Source organism: Agelaius phoeniceus, chromosome 17 (assembly GCF_051311805.1).
Source record: "Agelaius phoeniceus isolate bAgePho1 chromosome 17, bAgePho1.hap1, whole genome shotgun sequence".
In the NCBI taxonomy this organism is placed as follows: Eukaryota; Metazoa; Chordata; class Aves; order Passeriformes; family Icteridae; genus Agelaius; species Agelaius phoeniceus.
Genome location: NC_135281.1, coordinates 13,808,374 through 13,823,281, shown reverse-complemented (window position 1 = coordinate 13,823,281; position 14,908 = coordinate 13,808,374).

Here is a 14,908-nt window from a genome sequence, read left to right as displayed (position 1 = left end):
TGAAAATGAACCTTTGAGTGGCTCATAGCTGGTTGCTCTGGCAGGGCTGTTGGTGGTGTGTTAATTGCAATCCCAGAGCCAGTTCCATGCCCAGCAGGACAGTGGCTCTCAATGGCACCGAGCAGCTGTTGATGGTGGCTGTAATTACTGCCCTGATCTATTGATCAAGTGGAGAAGGGGGGAAAGCCCTGCTGGGCTCCAGCCTAACAGCTCCCCTTATGAATAACCTTCCTGAAGGTGCCACTCATTCTTCTACTCAAATACAGTGGAATTAATCTCACCCGTGCGGCTTAATCAGCACAAAATGCATTTGGCACATGGTGGGGAAGGAAACTGCTCTCTGCCATCCAGCCCGGGCTGGGCTGGAGCTGCCAAGATAAACAGGGCTGTGCATGAGGACATCCTGGGTTTCTGTCAGCATCCAGAGTTTAGGATCAGAAAGAAATGGGATTTTTGCTTGTTGGTTGTCTCCCACCTGCAGAATGTGGAGAGTCCCAGTTTGCAACCAGGCTGAAATCTCAGGGCAGGGATTCCTGCAGTGGCTGCCTGGGAAAGCTTCTCCTGTCCTGTTAAGGTTCTTTTCAGGTGTGTGGTTCTCCCTTCCATGGGCACAAAGGTGAACCAGCAGAGCTTGTGCCTGCCTGCAATGTCTATGCACTGCTGCAGTGGGGAAAACTGGGCAGGACAATTAAATTAGGTGCTGTTTCTGGGGGAAAAGTGGAAAATGTGAATTGCTGTAAGTCAAAAACAAAACCCCTGAAAGCAGTTATTTTGATGTAATTAAAATGCTTTATGGTGTCGTTTCAACTGTTTTAAACTCAAATTGCAGAAAGGTGATCTGTTACCAAAAGAAAAAGCCATAAAAATTGAAATCTGGAAATTACAAATGGCACAATTTAATGTGGATATGTTTCACTGGAGGGAAAAAAGCTGTCCAAATTCCCTAGGAGACTTCATTTTACAGGTAATCTACCACTTTGATGAAGTAGTTTTATCAACATATCTCAAAGCAGTTTCACCATCTCTCTCTTATCTATGTGGGTTAATTTTTCTCGATGGAATTGCTTTGTCTTTCTCGTGTCTTCAAATTGATAGCAAGCTGATCCTTTACTCAGCCTCCTCCCTTTTGATCTGATGCTGCATTTGTCTCAGTCATAGAAAATGTTGCTCAACAGGATATCAGTGCCTTTGACCTTTTCCTGGGATACACAGTCCCATGCTATGCCCCACCACACGTGCCTTAAAGAAGGAGTTTGCAATCTTTGCAGGTTGAGCAAGGTAGAACTGGGCTGCTTTCATCTTTGTACAGCTTTAAGCAATCCAGAGATGACATTATTTCATGGGTTTGCCTCACTGTGGCTGGTAGGATCCACTAAAACAATGTCAGGTATGTTCAGTGGAAAACCTTCAAAAGGAAAAATAAATTTCAAAAACCCCACAGTGTTGTTTTCTCCAACGACAGAAGAAAGCTCATTTTTGCATGGAAATAAATCAATCAATCACCTGGCATTTGTCAATTTAAAAAAGAGATAGCAGGAAGGGAGGGGAAATGCCATTATTTTGTTTATTCTTCTAGTAGTTAATTTTCCTTGCCTTTGGGAGCTGCCTTATAAAGACTCCATAAAAGATTTGTTCTGTTGGACTGGGGAAGATGGAGCCACCAGATCTTCCTGATATTTGTGCCAGGCTCATGGAAAGAAAAAAATCTTGCAGGGGTTTTTATCTACCTCTATGTTTACCAGTAATTTCACGTGATCAAAACTTTTAAATTTCTCTGGGCATAATAATGAATATTATAGTATTTCCATTTTTATCAAGTTGTTTAGGTAAAACTGTTGTCTCTTCAATTGGCATTAAACTGCTTTGACACAGGGGATCTTCCAGTGTGACCCACAGAGCTCAAATGGACTCAAATGTTTGATATCCAGCTGGACTTGGCAATTTTGGAGGAATTTTTCCAGAGGTAGTTCAAACTTCCCCTCTTGGTACAATTTCAGCTGGCTGCAGGGAATAATTCAGCATGGGATAGGTAAAAGTGCAGGCTGGTAGCACCATGTAATCTACCTGACAGCTTTTTTCCACTTACTCATTTATCAACCTAAAAGCTAAAGCAAATAGGGATGCAACCTGTAAAGCTGTTGAATAATTTTAGTGAGCTTAACCACATGTTTAGCCTGAGGAAGAAAAGGCAGTTAATTTTATATCTAAATTTTTATTTTTTTTTATCTAAAGCAAAGGACCCTCCTTTTTCCTGAAGGCAATTTCAAGCTGTTATTCAAGAATGAAAATTGATAATTGTTATATCTGTACTCAGTTGATCTTAATTTTAGTGGAGCTCCAGGCTAGCAAATATGAAAATATCATCTTGCTGGCTGATAAACTGGTTAAATGCATTGGTGCAGGATTTTGATGAAGTAGCAATAGTTAATATTTGTTGCTTAGCAAAGAGCAGTTATAATCCTGGCTTTGGAGTAAATCCAAATGGGGAGGGAGAAAGAAGTCATTCAGCAGCAGCATGAAGTGGTTTTTTTATCTCTGCAGACACACACAAACATTGTTAGACAGCATAAAGTGCTCTCGTAGCAGATTGTTTGCTCTCCCTGCTGCTGAGAGGAATCTCCTGGAGCACAAGGAGGTTCCAGTGCCTGCACCCAGACCTTGTCCAGCTCAAACATTGGATCACAGACCATCCCAGTGAACAGACTTTCCACCCCACATCAGTGTGATAATTACAGCAATGTGTGCAGCAGTTGCCTTTGTCTCACCTGTGTGAAGGGCAGGAGGCTCTTTGGGAAAGCCCCTGAAGGTGGATGAGCTGCCCTACAAACAGGGACCTCAAACCAATGCAGTCATGGAAAAATGTCCCATCTCTAAAACCAGGATGGTGCTGCCAAATCCCTGTTCACACTGGGAGAAAATAGTGTCCTCTTTTCACTGGATGTAGTTACAGAAATGCAGAGTTGTGGTACCAGTTTGGACAGTGACAGTCCTTTCAGTCCATGTATTAATTAATTTTTAATTATTAATGTTTTGTCTTGAGAAATACCTTTCTCTTGCTTTCTCCCATCCATACTTTCTATGGCCAGAACTGTGTTCCCTGGGATACCTCCACTACTGGGTTTAGATTTATTAAAATCAGGGTTGATTTCAGCTTTAGGCATCAAAAAGACACTTTCCTCCTTTTCATTCATTGTCATGTCTGGTACTTCATTGTGTCCAGTCCTCTGATCTTAAAATGTACAGCCCCAAGTGGCTTTTCCCTGGAAAACATTATTTTTAAATGAATTAGTACTTTGTCTTTTTTTCCTCCAAATGGCTTTGCAGTGATGCCAATGGAAGTATTGAAAAGAGGTGGGGCATTCTGCCTCATCATAGGATTAGGATTAGAATTGATGCTGAGGAGTTAGAGTAATAGCTCCTGAAATTGAGTCAAGCAGAGCACTGGATCTTCTGCAGGAATATTTAATGATCAAAGTTATTCCTGCAGTGCATCTGCTCAGGAGGCAGCAGAGCTTCCCAGCTGTGTGTGCAGCTCTAATTCAGTGCTAACTTCTTCTGATAGAGTGGAGCTTTTTGCAATGTCCTTTGCATTGGGGGTTTTAGATCAGCTAAAAGTAAGCTGGTTGAAATCTAAAGTCTTCTTCCATTCCACAGGCAATTGAGTTTTTTGGGTGTATACAAGTTTTTGTGATTTAATAAGACTGGAGAAAAAAGTCAGCAACTGAGAGTATTTCAGCAACTTGAATACTGTTGTGATGAAAGAAACCAGATATTACAGATTCATTCTGGGGCATGGAAATATTTATGAAGTATGAATTTATTAAAGGCCTTAAAGTACTTGAAGCAGCTGCTGTGCCTCTTGCAGCCATACATGAAGGTTTTATTTGGATATATATAACACTAGTGCTAACAAAGATGGCAATCAGAAGTGACCCTTGCAGTGCAGCACGGCATTCCCCAGGATAACAATGTTCAGGGGGTAACTGGGGGGATTTTCATTTAAAGCACATGCAGTCCACTCTCCCAAGTCAGCCTGCAGGAAGCAAAAGCAGCAAATGAGGGCCATGTGGAGAGGCAGAGGTGCCAGCTCAGCAGTGTCACACGATGATTGCGATGGTTATGCAAACTCCCGAGATGAGAAATCCTACCTGGGCAGGTGAGAAGATAAAATAAGGCCCTTAGAGGCAAAGCAATCCAGGCTTCTGTCGATGGCTTGGTGATAAAGGAGCAATGTCAGACACTGAGAGCAAGAGCTGAGGCTTCTCATCATCCAGACTTCAATCCCATCCTTTCATTCCCTGCTTTTCTTTCTTCTGTAACTCAGAGATGCTTTTACTGCCCTCAGTGCTGGTCTCTAACTTGTACAAGCACATCATTTTAACTGTGAGTTTCCATAAAAACATTAAAGAAACAGAGGGAAGATAAGTGACTTGCCAAAGTCCAAACAAAGCACCTGAGGTAGAGTCAGGCACAGAACCCAGTTCTCCAGCTCATTTGTTTAACTGCTTTTCCTATTTTCCACCACTTTTCTGTCCCCTGTCACTCCCTCTATTCTTGTTTGAAGCATGGGGGACTTTATAACCCTGTATTTCTCACAACTGTATGAAAGCTCTACAAGAGAGAAATGCTCCTGATTGTTTCTGTCCAAAGATGGGGGCGTTTCTAGACATGTCACATCTGAAAAGTGAGTGACTTTTGGCACCTAGTCCTCAGTTTTCTGACATGAGGGACACATGCAAGGAATATCAAATACCTGGCTGAAGCCAGACTGGGCCTCTCTTAAGCATACTGTGCTTTTTTTCTATGCTGAAGGCCTAAAAAGGGAATTTTCTCTGCCTACCTAGACAGGGGAGCCCCTTTTAGGTATTATCTGCTGTACAAATATTGGCCTACTCCTTAAAGGCAGTTTCATAGAAAGTTAAAGGCAGTCTAAGAAGGAGAACATATCCTTTTATATGCATTGGATAAGGTAAATGATATCAAATAAAATGAAGGATTAAAGCATGCTCGAGCTTGAAGCAATAGATATAAAAAGGACAGGAATTATTGTTTACTTACATTTTTCAGCTGGGTGTGTGCAGTCAGTTTTGCTGAGGATTTATGTATCACATCACTTAATTTCCAGCCTGTGCCAACTCCCATGGGGAGCACCCCAGCAGCAGCTCTGCCCTGAGCTGCCCAGCAGCTGTGGCCACTTGCCCAGGCCCCTGCCCACTGATGCCACCTTCTCCTCACACTTTTCCCCTGGTGAACACTTCTCTTTCCATTTCTTCTCATTACTTCAACATGGATCACCAATGGCTTTGCAGATCCACCTAGAGATGTTTTCTTCTTTCTTCTTTTTTTTTCCTCTTTTCCCCTTTTCTTGTTTTAAATTGTTGTGGTTTAGTAGCTTTGTTCTCTGGTTATCACAATGTTTCAGAGCATAACAGTGCCAAGATATTTCCTAGAAATTGTGTAGGAAGTGCTGTGGCTTGCACCTTCAACAAAGAGTAAAATACACGTTTTTTGCAGTGATTTATTTATGTGATTTACACATCATATTTTATACTCCACATTGCTAATAAGCACTGTGACAGTCAAAATCAGTCTGATTAATATGGCAACAAAATTAATGAAGTAAAAGAATTCTGAGAGTCTGAGAGACAAATCAATGTAATTATACTTCACAAAAAATTAGGAACTGTGCAAAGTTAAAGCATTTAGAAGAGTGATGGAACAGAGATAGTCACACAGTTAGAAATGCACATGTATTTACAACTGTTTAACCACAACTATGTAAGAATTTCTATAAAGAGTTTAAACAAACAGAAAAGACTGCAGTCTATACACTCTGCTCTGAAGTGAGCTGGCCCAACAATGGAATTGTTCTCCAGCAATCAATCAAACCCTTACAAAGCATTTCACATTTCTAATGGCCAATAAGTAGGAATAACTCCAATTTTCCTGTTTCATCAATGAAAGCAGCAGCAGGTTTGGCCTTTCCAGTGTTCTGTGTGTGATATTGGAGAGTTTAGGTGAGTTGCTGACGTAGCAGGGATTGCATTTAGGTTTCCATAGAGAATTCAGACCTCAGTGCTTTGTTCTTCAGAGTTCTTTTAAATTCCTGCAGCAGCTGTGAGGCAGAGGTTGGGCTGGAGGTGGGATTAAGGGTCTGGCTGGGATGTGGGCAGGGGTCCAGAGGAGCTGGGATGGGGAGTGGTGATCCCTGGGAGCTCTTGGCTACTCTCAGGCTGGGATTGCTCTCTGGTAGCTAAAGTGTGGCAGTCTGAGAGCAGAGAGGCTGATTGATTATTAAAACTAGAGCTGAGGCTTTCTGAGACATCACAATGCAAAAAGAAACATCCAAAAATCGTTTCTCCACCCCATCTGAGCTTTGAGCCTTACAACAAAGCTTTGATTTAGAAATGATTTCTGAAGTTTGGGAAAGCATGAGCGGCAGATCTGCATCTCCTCCCAGTGTTGCACCATGGCTGCAGCAGTGACCAGCGGCCTCAGGAGAGTTTGATTCCAGGTTCAAAAAGGGAGAAGGATGCATCTCCTGGCTCCTGGAGGAGGGAAGCAGAGCTGAGCTGTGGCCAAACATGAGGTGTGTTGGGTTTTGCTGTCCCAGTAACTGTGGGGAGGCTTTGCAGTGCAGGACAGCCAAGAATGGGTGGAGAGGGGCCACAGGGCTGCTTCCTGAGCCATAATTTTTCACTGCAGGGGTGTAACTACCCTTCATCCTGGTGGCTTTACTTTGAGTTATCTTCCCAGGAAAGCAGACCCAACTAGGACAGGCCGGTGTAGGTGAACTCCTGGGGCTCATCCAGGTTTTTCTCCATGACTTTTGTAGCTGCCTCAATCCTCCTGTCCTGCACTCAGGGCACGAGAGGAGCTGCAGGAAGAGCAGATGGAGCACCAACACGGAAGCCCAGGAGCCAAGGCTCACTTAGAGCATTTATTTTGCTTTTTTTCACATCCAGTGTTCTTCCTCTAAACCAGATCAAACTTTACCAGGCATTATGCAGTGGGTTGATCCACAGAAAAGTTCTTTCAGAATGAAAAATCTGTTTGCTGGTGGGGAAAGGGTAACGTAGCAACTCTTGTGTACTTTGGTGGAAAAGCACTGCATAAAAGAGGGACTCTCTTTATGTTTCCCTGGGTGATTCAGGCTGGCTGGGTGTGGCAGCCAGGGAAATGTGATCCACCAACTATTTACATAAACCAAAAACTGTTTGTCTAAGTACCAGGAGACAAGGGCTAAGCTGGATGAAGTGCTGTAAAGAATTCTTTTTGCAGAATGATCCCTATTTGCCATCCAAAGAGGCAGGCAGATGCTTATATAGTACAATATAAATTTTTGAGGAGTATTTAAAATCTTCTAACAGCATGGTTAAGCTTTGTCCTCCACCCCCTTGAGAGCTGAGTGTGTGGATGGAGAAAGAATGGTGGAGGAGTGCCTCCTAAAATTGTCTTTTGAAGCCTTCAAAAAATAGAGAGAACAAATACACTACAATGCTAAAAAAAAGAAAATTGTTGCAAAAATAATTTCCATTTTGTACAATGTTTACCAGAGCGACTGCAGAAATTTCATAATCACATAATTAACCATTCTGCCTGTCAAGTGGGTCTAGTTTCAGCTAATACTAACCATGTAAAGCTCTAATATGCAAATGGACTGGCAGAAAGGAGTTCAGAATTTAACATTAGGTGCTGATTTCACTACTGATAAGTTGCTTTGATCCATTGAGTCATGCCTTGTTGTCCTTCCAAATGAATGCAAGCACCTTCTCCTAGAAGTGAGTCACCCCAGGAGATGGGGGCCAGCCTGACCTCCTGCTGCCCATGTAACCCTCAAGTGGATTAAAGCCTAAGACATGTTTATCCTCATGGTATTATTGTGAGGTCAAGAAATGCTGTTCTTTCCATTTTACAGCAAGGGGCTGAGGTGTGAACTTTTGAAATGTGTTGAAGCAGCAAAGTCTTGAAATTAGTGCGAGCTGCAACACCCGACAGCTCATGCTCATTTTTATGGGAGATGGATGATTTCCCCAAGATAACTCAGGAAAACTGGAGCAGACAGCAGAGTTAATCCAGCTCTGTGTTCTAGACAGCAAATTTTCTTGCTCTGATGGAGTGAAATTTTCTGTTATCCTTCGTTATTTTGGAAATCTGATGAGAATGTATTTATGCTGTGGCATTTATGCTTTCTTCACATGAACTCAGTGCATCTGTAGAAGCCAAAGTCCCTGAAACAGGAAGAAGTAAAGCACAGTAGTGCAAGCTTCTGATGTTCACCTTGCATGTGAGCACCAGCTCCTCCTTGGCACTTGGCTGCCTTGCTGTCCTTGGTGTGTGGTGCTGGGTGGGTGGAACAAGGCAAAGGATGACTTCTTCCTGCAGTAAAGTCAGGGCTATTTTTACCAAGGGAGGATCCACTTCTGCAAGATCAGTGAAATGTGTGTACTTCAGCCCTTCTGCTGTAATTGTGATGGGGGATTTTGGGCTACAGCCATGAAATGGTTCACGTCTTGGTTGGTGTTTGCCCTCCAGAGGCAAAGCCAAATCTGAAAGTACAGCTTTCCTGTGAGACATTTCCACTGCCATTAATGCTTGATGATGTTCAAATGCATAATGGGGATTCTTTAAAGGCACAGACAGTTGACAGAGCAGAGGTCCAGATGCAAGAGGACTGATTTGAAAGGCCTGTGTGTTCAATACAGCTGTACATGTCTTCCCACAGGTGAGTCTGGGAAAGGATATAGCACATTTTCCCCAGGACAGCTCCATGCATTTTCTATTCCTGATCAAGATCTATTCATTGGGCAAGTGCTGTTTAATCAAGCAGCAGGAAAAGGGTGTGTGCTGTCTTCAGTAGTACAAAGAAATCTCATTCAAAGACAGTCCCGTTCTTAAAAGGCTGGTGTTTAAATTAGACCTGCCCAGACAGGTCTGGCATGTTTAGTGTGACCCCCTTTTACTGTGGATGTTCCGGTTATAACCATCTTACTGCTTCCAGTTAAAATAAAAACACAACTGCCATGGAAAACGTGGAGCAAACCAAGCTCCCAACACTTGCCAGCCCCTGTTTAATGATAAACCACTGCTACTGGAAAGTAGCTACAAGCAAAAATTTTAGAAAAGTACATAGAAGAGGAAATTCAGTAGAGAAATTTAAAAGATAGTATGCAAATTGACAAGGGCAGCAGGGGAGAAATGATGTGGTTTTGGTTTATTCCAGTGTTTGGCCTTCATGGGTTTCGATGCCATTTGGACCTAAATGCATTGAAGGCTCTGTGGCTGCCTTTGCTGCTACAAACCAAGCACAGAATGTCCTTCTCTGCTGCATTAGAAGGAGAAGCTACATATCATTTTTGATAGCCAGAAAAATGGTGTTCTTGGCTTTTTTTCTTTTCTTGATCCTTTATCTCCACTCTTCCAGTGTTCCCTGTAATGATGATGAGCCTTGGAGGTCACCAAGGCTTATTTAAGTCATGTTGCCATGATATGCTGTAGCTTTTCAAGGAAATGATCTTGTGCTGTGAGATGTGCAGCTTTTCTGGTGCAAGAGCAGATCACTCTGGGCTCTCCTCGAGTCCATATGTTCAGGTTTTTCCCTGTTAAGTCCCTTGGTGTGTTCCAGCCTGCCTCTGTCTCCTTCAGCCTCCTGGCAGAGGTGACAGATGCTCAGCTCAGGTCTGCAGTGAGTCATGTGTGGAGAATGAATGATCCATCTGCAAACTGGGGAGAGACTCCCTGGGAGCCACTCCCAGGCCGATAAGTGCCAGTCCAGCAGTGCCTTCTTTCACCAGGTGTTCAGCTCCCCTTCATCCCTGTCTGCAGAGAGGAGAAAGGTGTTCAGCTGTGCTGATAACCAGTGGGGTACCCCTCGAGGCAGCCTCAGCCTCCCCTTTCTCCTCGTGGTGTTGGTGAAGCCAAGGAAGATATTCTGTAAAAAAGCATCTTATCCCTGCTCACTCAGCACAGGAGTGAAGGTGGCTTTGCTTTTCCTTGATGCAAGATGGAGCAGGGCAGAAATATCATCCTTAAACTGTGCTTTCTGTCCTGACTTATTGCTTCACAAGCTGCTTAGGACATTTTCCAGGATCTATCACAAATAACTTTAAGTCTGGACTCAAATAGACAACAAGTAGATGAGTTGTTGCAGGCAGGAGAAATCATGAATGCTCCAAAATAGCAATGTCATAGGCAGGAAAGAGCAGGTGCTGTTTATTGATCAAGAAATGAGGGAGGTTTTGCCCAGTTGCTGAAGGGAATGAACACTGGTGAGATAAACAGGATGATAAGGGTTCAACCATCCCACTCTCCTAAGGATAAAAAGGAAACACAACCCTGTGCGTGTGTGGTACTGCAGTGGTGTAAGTGAAATCCCGTATTTATCAAAGAGGATCTGCCATCCCGTCCAGAGATTTTAATACAGATCCATTGCAAAGGAGAGGAGCTCAAAGATTTATTCTCCCTCACTTACGTGAACTCAGTGTTGAAATCTTCCATCAAGTGTAGAAATTGCTGCCTCGTGGTTAGATTTTTCCAGATTGCCCCACTGCAGTCACAATGTCTAATCCCCCACCTCATTGTTGGGGAAAATGTTTGTCATCATCTTTCCTGTGTGCCAATTCCTGCCAGCTTGGGGAGGCAGAAAGGAGGTGGGAGGTCTGTGGGATCCTGGGGAGCTGCAGCTCTCTGGAGCCTGTTGCTCTCAACAGAAAGGCCCAAAGGAGCCATTTAGGAAGAATTGCTTAGTCTATAGTGATTTGGAGATTTACCATTATAACTCCTTCTGGTAATCCTTTTTAAAAGCTGGATTTGAAGTAGATCAGGTCTAAGACAAGGCAGTTTCTGTGGCTATTGTAGCTTTCTTAAGATTGTGTGTGGTACTTTGGCGAGCATAAAAATGTCATGTAAAAATCACCTCTTCCTTCCTGACATTCTCAGGTAGCAAAAGCTTCTATTGTAGATGTGAATGTACAGACAAGACCCTGTTGTGGGATATTTTTTTTACTGAATTTGAGAAAATCTGATGCACAGTTTTATTTTTTCACCCAAGGCGAGTTCAGTGTAGGGGTCTCACATCATGTGTCAATCAAATCAGTCCTCTGAAGGCAGCAGTGATACTGCTCAGAGATCAAACTGAGTCTAAGAACTAAGTTACACTTTGGTAAAATTCCTTTTTTCTGACTCTGTTTTTTTAATCTTAATTATCTTTTATTTGTCCATCTTTTATATTTTGCAAAATACATACAGAGATTGCAGTTTTTCCATACCACAGCTGGGGTGGGGATGTTTGCTAAGCAAGAATCCCAGGTGCTAAAAATGCTGGAATACTTTCTTGTTCCAACATCTGAGGCACTTGCCTGCCTGTTTTCACCACTGTGTCACTGTCAGCAGTGCAGTTCATCAGGCTTCCAAGGAAAAGCTCTTGTCAGAGTGGGAAAAGACCCAATAGTACCTGTGGAGGCAATCTCAGAAATTGCATAATGCATCCAAATGCTATCTTGAGACTCTGAGGCATTGCAAAGCATGAAAGAATTACTTAATATCATGGAACAGCTAGCTGGTTCTGTTTTGCCTAAAAATGTGTTAGGAATATTTCTGATGCTAAGGCTTGTTCATTTCTTAGGGAGCTGTAGAACAGATATATTTACAAGTATGAGTAATGGGAAACAGAATTTCTGCACAATGCAGACAATCCTTTCATGTTACATCATTCAAAGCAGGGTATTCACATGGGGATATATTCAGGCAAAACTCCACAGCCAGAAGACCAGGCTCCTCTGCTTGGCTGTGCTTTTAATGTAGGAAACTTTTGGTTAAGATTTGTGGGTATCTTTCACACAATGCATCAAAGAGCTGAAAAGTTGGGGATAATCATTCCCACACATGAATCTACGTGCGCTGCAGTGCGAGCCCTTCTGTGCTTCCTGCACTTCAAACATCATCCCTACATTTGCTCTTGGAGGTCCCCAGCAGTGCAGACAGCTCAAGAGACACTTCTGAGATTACTGAGTTATCAATCCAATGAAAAAATGTAATATGAAAAAAAATTGAAGAAATAAGTGTGTTAAGGAGTACATTTATTTTCTATGGGTAAATTTCTCCATAAGGCAGAAGTCAAAATTTGCTTTTAGAATGCACATTTCAAAGCAAGGGGAATCAGTGGGAACAGCCAGCTTTGCTGCCTCTGTTGGAATGACTAACATGCCATGAAGCGAGTTTAGACTTTATACTATGATAAATGATGTCATGGAGGTGAAGGGAAGAAAAAAAAATGCAGATTTAATGCTTTTTTTTTTTCTTTTACAATTGTGTGTATTTTCCAATAAGGAGTCTAGTTCTGAAATGTTAATGAGTCTTTGGATTCCACAGAGAGATCCCAAATACCTTAGAGTCAGGAACTCGAGTTTCCAGCAAACATGTAGCACCATGTGAATATACAAAAATCTGGCAGCATAAATGAATGTGTAAATGTACATAAGGCTGGTAGTTAGTCATGCAAACAGAGAGCTGCAGGCCCGGCCTGTGCACGCTGTGTAGGCTGAGGTGAACGTGACACAGCCCTGTGCCTATCTCTGCCCTGGCTGCTGCCTGGGTGTCTCCATCCTGACACACAACAATCTTCACATTCCTGTTCCACCTGAAGCCAGAGTGAATTTAATGAGGAAAACTCATTTAATGGTGCTGAACTGTCCTGCCTCAGCATGGGCCTGCTAAGAGCGCGCGGACCCAGGCCTGGGCTGGGCACTGCACACAAAGGATATGGGCAGTGGGTTTGGGCAAAAGCCTGGCTTTGTCCTCTTCCCCTTTGAGACTGAAAGGGTGAGTGGGGAGAGAGGATTTTTGGTGGCTGTTCAGAGACGGACTGACCCACCAGACCCTCACAGAGCTCAGGCCAGGCCCCCCTGTGAGTGCTGAGCGAGGAGCCAGCCATGCAACCAGATGCCACTGCTGGCAGTGCTCAGGAGAAAAAGCATCCAGGCTCTTGGCACTTGACTCTTGCATCTGCCAGGCTTTTCCCCCATAAATGGCCACTCCAGAGAAGGGGCTGTGCCAAGGGGAATGAGCTCCATGGGGAATGAGCTCCGTGCACCAGGAGGAGGAAACGGCCTGATGTGCCTGACGCTGCCCTGGCTCACGGGGCTGCCTTTCCAACCCCCCTAGAGTTCAGGAGTTCCTGGCTTGATGCTCCTTTTGGTTGAGTATTTAACAGCATAATTGTTTGGAGAAATGAAGCAGTGCTGTGGTTTTGATGTGCTCAGTGCTCTGCTGACACCTGGGCCCCAGCTCGGTGCAGGGCTGCAGCCATCTGGGGCAGGCAGTCCTTACTGCCAATACTGCCTGACCCTGCTGCCCAGCCTGGTACAGGGTTGCCAAGCTGCTTGGCAATCCATTGCTTAGCAAAAAAAAAATGACATTTAGGGGTTTTTTTAGAGGTGGTGATCTTTTCCAGAGCAAGAGAAAAAAAATAATTCAGCTGCGCTTTCTCTATAAATGTAATCTGTACGCACCTAATCCTGATTACAGGATTGCCAGCACTGAATTTCACACATTTAGTTATGAACAAACCCTCCTTTGCAATGCTGTGAGTTACCTGAATTTTGAGCACTTCATATGAACTATCAAGAAGGCTGTGTGTTTTATTTTGGATTTTCTGTGTTGGCTCAAAGCTGTATCACAGTGTTGTCTTTGGCCAGGACTGACATCTGCACTGAACATTTAAAATAACAACTGCTTGCCCAGGCCTTCAAGGCTAAGTACTTGAAGAGAGGTGGCACCTCTCTGACACTTCCCTGGTACTTCAGTCAATGTCTGCTGTGTTTGCTTCAGAGTGTTTCACACTCAGGGAACTGCTGCTGTGGGGAGCAGGGGACCTGTGGAGAAGAGTTGCCAAGTTTTCTGGGGTGGTCCCATGCTGGAGCGAAGGGAAGGAGCACTTCTGCTATGAAACCAGGCTGAGATGGGATTGTTCAGCCTGGAGAGGAAAATGGAGATGTTACAGCACCTTCCAGTACCTAAAGGGATCCTGAGAGAGATGGGGAGAGACTTTTGACAAGGACATGTAGTGACAAGACACAGGGAATGGCCTTAAACTGACAGAGGGCAGGGTTAGGTGGAATATTGGGAAGGAATTCTCTGTGAGGGTGGGCAGGCCCTGGCACAGGTGCCCAGAGCAGCAGTGACCCCAGGGTCACTGGAAGTGCCCAAGGCCAGGTTGGACAGGGCTTGGAGCACCCTGGGATGGTGGAAGGTGTCCCTGCCATGGTAGGGGTGGCACTGGATGGGCTTGAAAGTCCCCTCTGACCCAAACCATGCTGTGGCTCTCTAACTTGCAGTAGAGTATTTTCAGACATATAAAGACACCTCAGGGCACCATGAATTGCTTCCTTTCACCCCTTCTTGGCAAAAGATGTATGATTAAAAATATGTGGACCATAGGACTGGTTTTGCTGAAAAGTTATTGAAGAATCTAATTGAAGAAACAGAATGCCAAAACTTTAACAAAGGCTTTTTTTCTTCCCCCATCTGTTTGGTCAGGTGTCTTGGTATAGAAGGTATTTTAACAAAAGGTTGTGCAGATGGTAAGGGAAAACATTCAACTGTTTGACTAAAAATCATTTCCTCTCTCAAAGAGGGAGTGCTTTCACAGATCTCATTAGTTCAACTGTTATAACTTCCAGGAGTTGCCACAGGGTACAAAATGCCTGGGTTCAGTGGCACAAATTTGTAAGCAAGAAAAGAATCAGTAAAAGAAAGAATAAGTGAATGCTCAGATAGCTTTAATTTTGGAGTACACATCCAAAGGAATGACATGCTTCCTCCTTTGCTCTATAAATATTATGTATTCCTTTATTTGCCACACCATGTGAACTCCAATATTGCTTTGCCACCTCTGTTGTGCAGGCTGGGT